The sequence below is a fragment of the Quercus robur genome, chromosome 6, assembly GCF_932294415.1.
Source record: "Quercus robur chromosome 6, dhQueRobu3.1, whole genome shotgun sequence".
Classification (NCBI taxonomy): domain Eukaryota; kingdom Viridiplantae; phylum Streptophyta; class Magnoliopsida; order Fagales; family Fagaceae; genus Quercus; species Quercus robur.
In genome coordinates this window covers 37,513,979-37,521,634 of record NC_065539.1, presented here as the reverse complement: position 1 = coordinate 37,521,634, position 7,656 = coordinate 37,513,979, and positions in this window count along the sequence as shown.

Sequence of the window (7,656 nt, the reverse complement as noted above, 5' to 3'; positions counted from 1 at the left end):
TTTTTTTTTTTTTTTCATACAAAACTTTTACTTATTTCATCTTCAACTGCTTGTGATCATTGTGTCCACCAAACTAAGTACAGTATCTGAACTTGAAAAAGTTCATATGCAAGTAATTGGAGTTGCAATTAGCTAAGCACAAAGTAACTGGAGTTGCTTGCTCGCTCACTCATACAATTCTTCAAGACTGCACTTAGTCCTCACTTTCTCTGGGATTTCACTTCTTGCTCACTAGCCGAATGGCCTCTCCATTTATTTTTTCATTATTTCCTTCTTTTCTTCCTTTCAAACCCTTGACATCAAATCACAATAAATGCAACTCACTTGCCTTGACTTTGCTTTAGCCACTTTCTTTTTCCTTCAGCTCTCCCTTAGGCCGAATAGCCTTAATGTATCAGCCCATTTCTTTTTTTTTTTTTCTCCTTAGCATGTCCAACACACCTAAGTCACTGCCCAAGAAGAAAATAGGCTAACTTTTATGGCTTGTCCAACCACCTCTTTAATGAGGTATTTTATCAAGTGTGGGTTAGACCCACGGTGTTATGATGCACCTAACATGGTGGACACAATGATCACAAATAGTTGAATATGAAATAAGTAAAAGTTTTATACGAAACAACAAAAAAAAAAAAAAAAAAAAAAAAAAAAAAAGAGGGTACTCGACTTTGTTAAACTCGAGTACTATAAAGAAATACTCGATTTCCACAATATTAAGTACCACATTGTTTTTTAATCTCTCAAATTCCAAATCAGCAATGCCATGTTATGATGCACCTAACATGGTGGACACAATAATCACAAACAGTTGAAGATGAAATAAGTAAAAGTTTTGTACCCAAAAAAAAAAAAAATGTACTCAACTTTGTTAAGCTCGAGTACTATAAAAAAATACTCGATTTCCGCAATATCGAGTACCACATTGTTTTTTAATCTCTCAAATTCCAGATCAACAATGCCACGCTAGCGACTTACTTAGGAACTTGAGTTCACTGAACTCGAGTACTATTTAGAACTCGATTTTGTGAAACTCGAGTACTAAAAAAGTGATAGATTGCTAAATATTTTCGAAACAGTGCTTGTTTATCATAAATTTTGCCAAAACATGGTATTTGGCCATTTTCACCTCCATTTATGACCTCTCCTCTTTTTACTTGCAATAGTTTAGTTCTTTCTTGAAGCTCAGACTCATTGACCTCTCATCAGTCATCACAATTATGCCAAATTTTTGTAAGAAGTAAGAACCTTCGAGATAAAATATAATTAAAAAATAGATAGTTAATAGGAGTTTTTATATAATTGATTAATTATAACGGAGGAGATGAAATTGGAACCTAAATAAGACTTTTAAATATCCATTAAAATTATCTGAGCCTAAAAGGCTAGAAATTAGGTCTCAAGTTAGATTTATCCCAAATATATATATATATATATATATATATATATATATTTATATATATAAACTTATCAAAATTTGTGGAAAAAATTATAAGATTAGCAAATTTAAGTTGGAGTTTCACTGCGCCGATTGGCACTTATACCTATACCATCAACTGCTGATTAGCACTAATAAACTTCAATTCAACACTTGTCTGACCTGGCACAAAATTTTAGCCTAATTTAAAAAAAAAAAAAATTATTTGTAATCCAATTTAATAATAAAAAAAAAAAAAAATTAGGGAAGGACTTGTTTTAGATAAACGTCTGATAATCATCCTTGAGAATGTTTTTTTTTTAATTCTTTTGAACTCGTTAACTAAGGCTCCTTCCTTATAAATAGACGAAGGGTTCTCCCTTTCATTATAGGCACGATCAATATTTGAGATGACTTTTGAGAGTCATAAGGTGATGGATAACCTACAAATTTAATAACTTTTCAGATTACCACTTACCTACGAAGGGATGTTTAATATATTTTTTTAACTTATTCTTATTAGGATAAAATTTGGTAACAAACTTGGTTATAACTTAAGGTTATAACTTCACTCAATATCTTTTTATTGGATATGAATTTTGACAAATCCATTATTAGATTTATATATTCTTTTTATATCCTCAATGCTTGCAAAATTTATGAAAGACCGAAAATTAATAACTATGTTATTAATCAAATGTTTAAATTTCAAATTTCTATAGTCTAAAATTATGAATGAAAAATAAGTTATGGGTCAAATAGTAAATAACATCCAATTAACATCAAATTTGACATATGTGTTGATGAACATAAAGAACATGTAATTTAATGATTAGATTTTTCAAAATATGTAGTCATATTAATATTTTTAATGGGAGTTGTAGCAACCAAGTTTGTAACCAAACTTTATCCTTCTTATTATTTACACAATTAGTTAATAGTTTAATGCATTAATAGCTTTTTTTTCCCCAAGTATGACTTATAGTTACTAGTTATTGAGTTTATTTTAGTCTATTTATCGAATTAATTTTTGTTGCCTAGTAATGGTTGTAAGTTGTTTTTGTATATCACTAGTTGTGAGACTATTTGTGTATAGCTATGCAGTAATGGTATGCTAAGTTGCGTGGCACTTGCCATCACGCATTATTGGTGCAATGGTCACTCCACAAGTATAAATATTTGTAAGGTGTGGGAGGTAAGGGCCGGAGTTTAAATCTCCAGTAGGGAGTTTCAATGCTTCACACAGATATACACTTAGATTAGGTTAGAGTAGAATTTCTATTTTGTATATATATAAATAAATAAATAAAAAATTGTGTGGCACTTTGATTTTTGTTATATGGCTACACTTAAACAATTAATTTTTTTTAAAAAAAAACTAATTAATATTTTAGTTAGAAAAATATTGGACATATAGTGAACTAATAAATGTCGTTTATTTGATTTTTGGATTATGAGAAGTTAATTACAATATGTGAATTATTCAAAAATAAAAATGCAAATATTTCAGAAGCTAATGGTAGTAATATAGCATTGCCAACCTATAATGTTAATATCTCAATTTATGAAAATTGTCCAATGAAATTTTTAAAAGAACTCTTTGATTATGAATGATGATTTTCTAATGTACTCTTTAGTTTTGTATGTTGAAAGAGGGATTGTTGATAAATTTAAAACAAAGTCCATCATAAATGATTTTCAAGATTTAAAAGAAATCAAATTTAGTTTGGATTTATGATTTATTTGAAATGTATCAAGAGAATTATTTTGTGTCTTCTCTTTCATTAATATTTTGTTAATATTCGACATATGCTAGTTTAAATTTGCATGATTTTTTTTATTCATCTTTAGTTCCCTTAGGTTCAAATCTTGGTTTTTCCCTACTTACAAAGTTTGTTTAAATCATAAATCTATGACCTCACCTTTTTAAATCTTTTTTATACTCCTTTAAAGGAAAAAGTATATTAGGAGATAATCTCAGGAGACCCCTTTATCACATTATGTGGGTCCTATATTGTGAGAGGGTGGTCTCATGAGGTACATTTTTCCTTTCAAGGTAATTCACTTGTACATTCAAACTACTCTAAATAGTGCATGATTGATAGCTTCTCTCTTTAGAGATGGAATAGAGTGAATAGAAAATAAATGAGAGAAATTGAGTTTGTGTGTTGTTTGGTAAAGAGGGGGAGAGAGAAAATTTTTGGGTGGGGCTCAAGCATTTTCCACCTGAGCCCACACAAAACTTGTCTCTCTCAAATGGAGAGAACAGACATGATTGTGCCTGTTGTTGATGAATGACAAAATTGCCACCAACCAACTTTTTTTCCTTTTTGCTTCTTTTTTTTTTTTTTTTTTTTTTTTTGGGGGGTGGGGGATAAAGGTCTTCCATATCTTACACACAATACGTTGGTTTTGGCTTGGGTCTTTTTTTTATTAAAAAAAAAAAAATCCTTTTGGCATTTACTTATTTTATATAAAAAAAAAAAAAAATTGAAGTGTCCATACAACAAAATTTTAATTAAAAAAATGTGTTATTTTTTGTTTATATATTTAGTAAGGACATAATGGTAAATTTATACCAATTTCATTTTCCATCCTCTCATTTTTCATCTCAACCAAATAAAAAAGTTTTTCATCCCTTCACTTTTCTACCCCTCCAAACCAAACACAAATGAGAGGATATTAAATTTTTTCTATTCTCCTACTTTTCCATTCTCCCACAATTTTCTATCCTCCTAGGGTCTATTGAGTTGGAAGAATGAAAAAGAGGAGGATAGAAAATTCTAATTTTCCTTCATGGTGTTTTGTTTAGGGAATGGAAAAATAGAAGGATAGAAAAATATAGTTTGTATAAATTTACTTTCATGCCCTTGCTAGATAAAAGATGAAACAAAAAAAAAAAGGAAAAAAAAGATGAAACACAACCAAAAAAATAATAAATAAAAAAACCAACTGCTGATAAAGAAAAAACCAACCGAATGAAAAGTATAGAAAGTGACAAAAAACTAAAAAAAGGAACACTAAGGGTCAGTTTGAGATCTGCTTATTTTGCTGAAACTAAAAACTTTTACTGAAAGTACTGTAGATAAAAGTAAAAGTAACAAAAATAAGCTTAATAGTAAAATAAGTTAGCAAAAATAATCTTTGCCAAACGGACACCAAGAGTGCGTTTGGGAAGTGATGAAAGCTTAAACTTATTTAAAGTGTTTAGTTTATTTTTGCTACTATTTATTGCTCTCATTGTACTTTTTGGTACTATTTATGGGTCTAACTGTACTATTTAGCTAACTTTTAGCTTTTTTCTACATTATGTGTGTGTTTGACAAAAAATATTTTTGTCAACTTATTTTACTATTCAACTTATTTTTGCTACTATTTATGAGTTTTATTGCATTTTTTGGTACTATTTATGGGTCCCACTGTACTATTTCAGTTAAATTTTACCTTTATCTACAATATTTTCAGCAAAAAAATTTCAGTTTCAGTAAAATAAGCGAATCCCAAACGAACACTACTTTTAGTAAATTAGGTTTCGGTTTTAATTTTAGTGAAATAAATTGTTCCCAAACGGGCCCTAAGTAACAAAAATGGACAAAACGAAAAAAGAAAGCAAAGGATACAAATAAAAAGAACATCTAAGGAAAAAATAAAAGACAAAACAGAAAAAAGGAAGCACAAGGAAAAAAAAGGCAAATCAAGAATACTTAGTATGTTTCACATAGGTGGTTTAGTCCAATCGTTTTTTCTCCAATTTGAAGAGAAACATTTTAATGTGTCAGAGGAGAAAACACCTGGACCCCACAAATTTTTTTTTCCTCATTCCAACCAAACATCCACTAAAAATATTTTCTCTCAACTTTTCTTTCCTTTCTTTTCTATCATTCCTATTCTATCTCCAACCAAACGGACCCTTAAGGTTTACTCCATAAAAGTTTGATTTTGGGTAGGATTACAAATGAACCAACTTGTTTATAAATAGTTATGCCAACTATGGAAAACTTGTTTATGTTTATTTATTTAGTAGATGAGCAAATCTGAAGTCTAAGTTTAAGCCTAATTATTGAAAAAATCGAACCCAAAAATATTAACATGCTTGCAAACAAGCTCTTAATTATGATGTTAAATTATATATATATATATATATATATATATGTGTGTGTGTGTGTGTGTGTAAGGACCAGATTTGGGTCTCCAGCCTAAAAGGTGAATGGATTTAGAATCAAAAAGTTCAAAACAATAAATTTGTAGAGAGTGGATTGGAAGACTAGGTTAAAATGAGTTAGACAACAAATAAATTGGGCTCCAATGACAAGAACAAGAAGATAGATTGATTTAATCTAAAGAAAATCGTCCTTTGCTTAGTCCAAAGAGATCAGTTCTTATATATTTTTTACAAGTTTGATCACAAATTTGGTTCCTGATTGTTACAGTATTTCTTTCTTTTTTCCTCCACCCCTATTCTCATTGCATTCTTCTTCTTTTATACTATCTTCTCCTTTCATCTCTACCCTCCACGTGCAAGCTAGATGGTTGGTGTTGATATTTGTCCCATCAACACCTTCCTGAAGTCTTTGGTGGTAACTATAAGGCTGAAAAACACTGTTTAGAGATCACTTCTTCATTAATGCGGCTAGAGAGTTAGCTATAGAGCATTCAATGCGGTGGTAGCAGTTTTCTTTTAGATATTTCTGAGCTTCCATTCCTCCTGTATGTTCATAATTCACGTCCCTATTGGTGGAATTTTCTAGAAGGTCACATTGAGCGATAGGATATACCTCTGGTTTGCACTTCGTTTATCCGAGGAGATACTACTCCTTGAACCACCTCCCCCAACCCTTCCATTTGCCACATACCTATGAGACTCTAAGCTTAACACTTTCATCGTTGTTTATTCGTCCTTGGACCAACCAATGTCCACGGCCAAGGCCCAAAGCCCAATATATAGTTTTGGGCCCTTATCCTTACAATATATATAATATAATATAATATTACATATTTGTATGTATACTATCCTTATCACACGCGCTTCGTGCGTGCAATGAGGCTTTTTTATTTTTTTTTTAGTGCCATAAATTTTCATTTGTTCCAATTTGAGTTTCACACATTTTCTCATTAATATTATGCATTTAGAACTACTAATACAACCAGGAGTATCATAAGGTTAGTTTCAAAAAATGAACAAATATTATATGTTTATTTTGTAAAAAAAAATCTTGTGTTTTTATTATATATATATATATATATATTTTTTTTTTTTGAGAATCTAATTTATAAGTGGATAAAGTAATTTGAAAATCAACAGGAGAGTGACTTTATTTTTTAGGCAATGTTTTAGTGGGAGTTAGAGTTGTATTTTTACCGGATTGTTTTTAGTTTTGTTTCTACTTAAATATAGGGGTGTATGGGTATTTTTGAACAAAAAAAACGAGACTCTCAAATTAGGAAAGCTCCTTAAATAACAATATAGATAAATATTTAAAATATAATTATATAGAGTTGAGATTGAATTGTCTAAATTTATAAATAAACTTTCTTATATCAAATTATTATTTGTAATTTATTGATAGTATAAATAATCCATTTATAGTAAAAAATTGTGTATATTTTTAACAATAGAAAATTTTGTGAATCTAATCTTTATAAGATTACTAGCCTTTAAGCACGAGGCTCATCTATTTTTTTGGGTAAAAGTTAATAATTTGCATATATTATAATTTAGAAATATATATTTTTTTTCAAACAAATAAAAAGGATAAATTTTAGAGATAAGCAGTAAATGTAATTTCTTTTTTGAACGTGAAGGAAAAAAAATCCTAAATTTTAGGAATTCCCTTTTTGAATTCAAAATAAAATTTGATATTTGACATTTATGACCCTATTTCTAAATGAAAATACCTTTCATTAATAAGGGTATTTTTTAACTATATAAAAGTCCAATTGAAAGAGGGGAATCCTCTTATACATAGTACAGCCTTTGAGCACGTGCTTAGGTGCGTGCTCTTTTATTTTTTTAATTAAAAGTTAATAATTTACATCTATTATAATTTAGGAATATATATATATATATATATATTTTAATTTTCAAACAAATAAAAATGATAAGTTTTAGAGAAAAGTTATAACTATAATTTCTTTTTTGAACGTAAAAGAAAAAAAAAATCTTAAATTTTAGGAGTTCTATTTTTTAATTCAAAATGAAATTTGTTATTTGACATTTATGACTATAATTCTAAATGAAGTCCTTT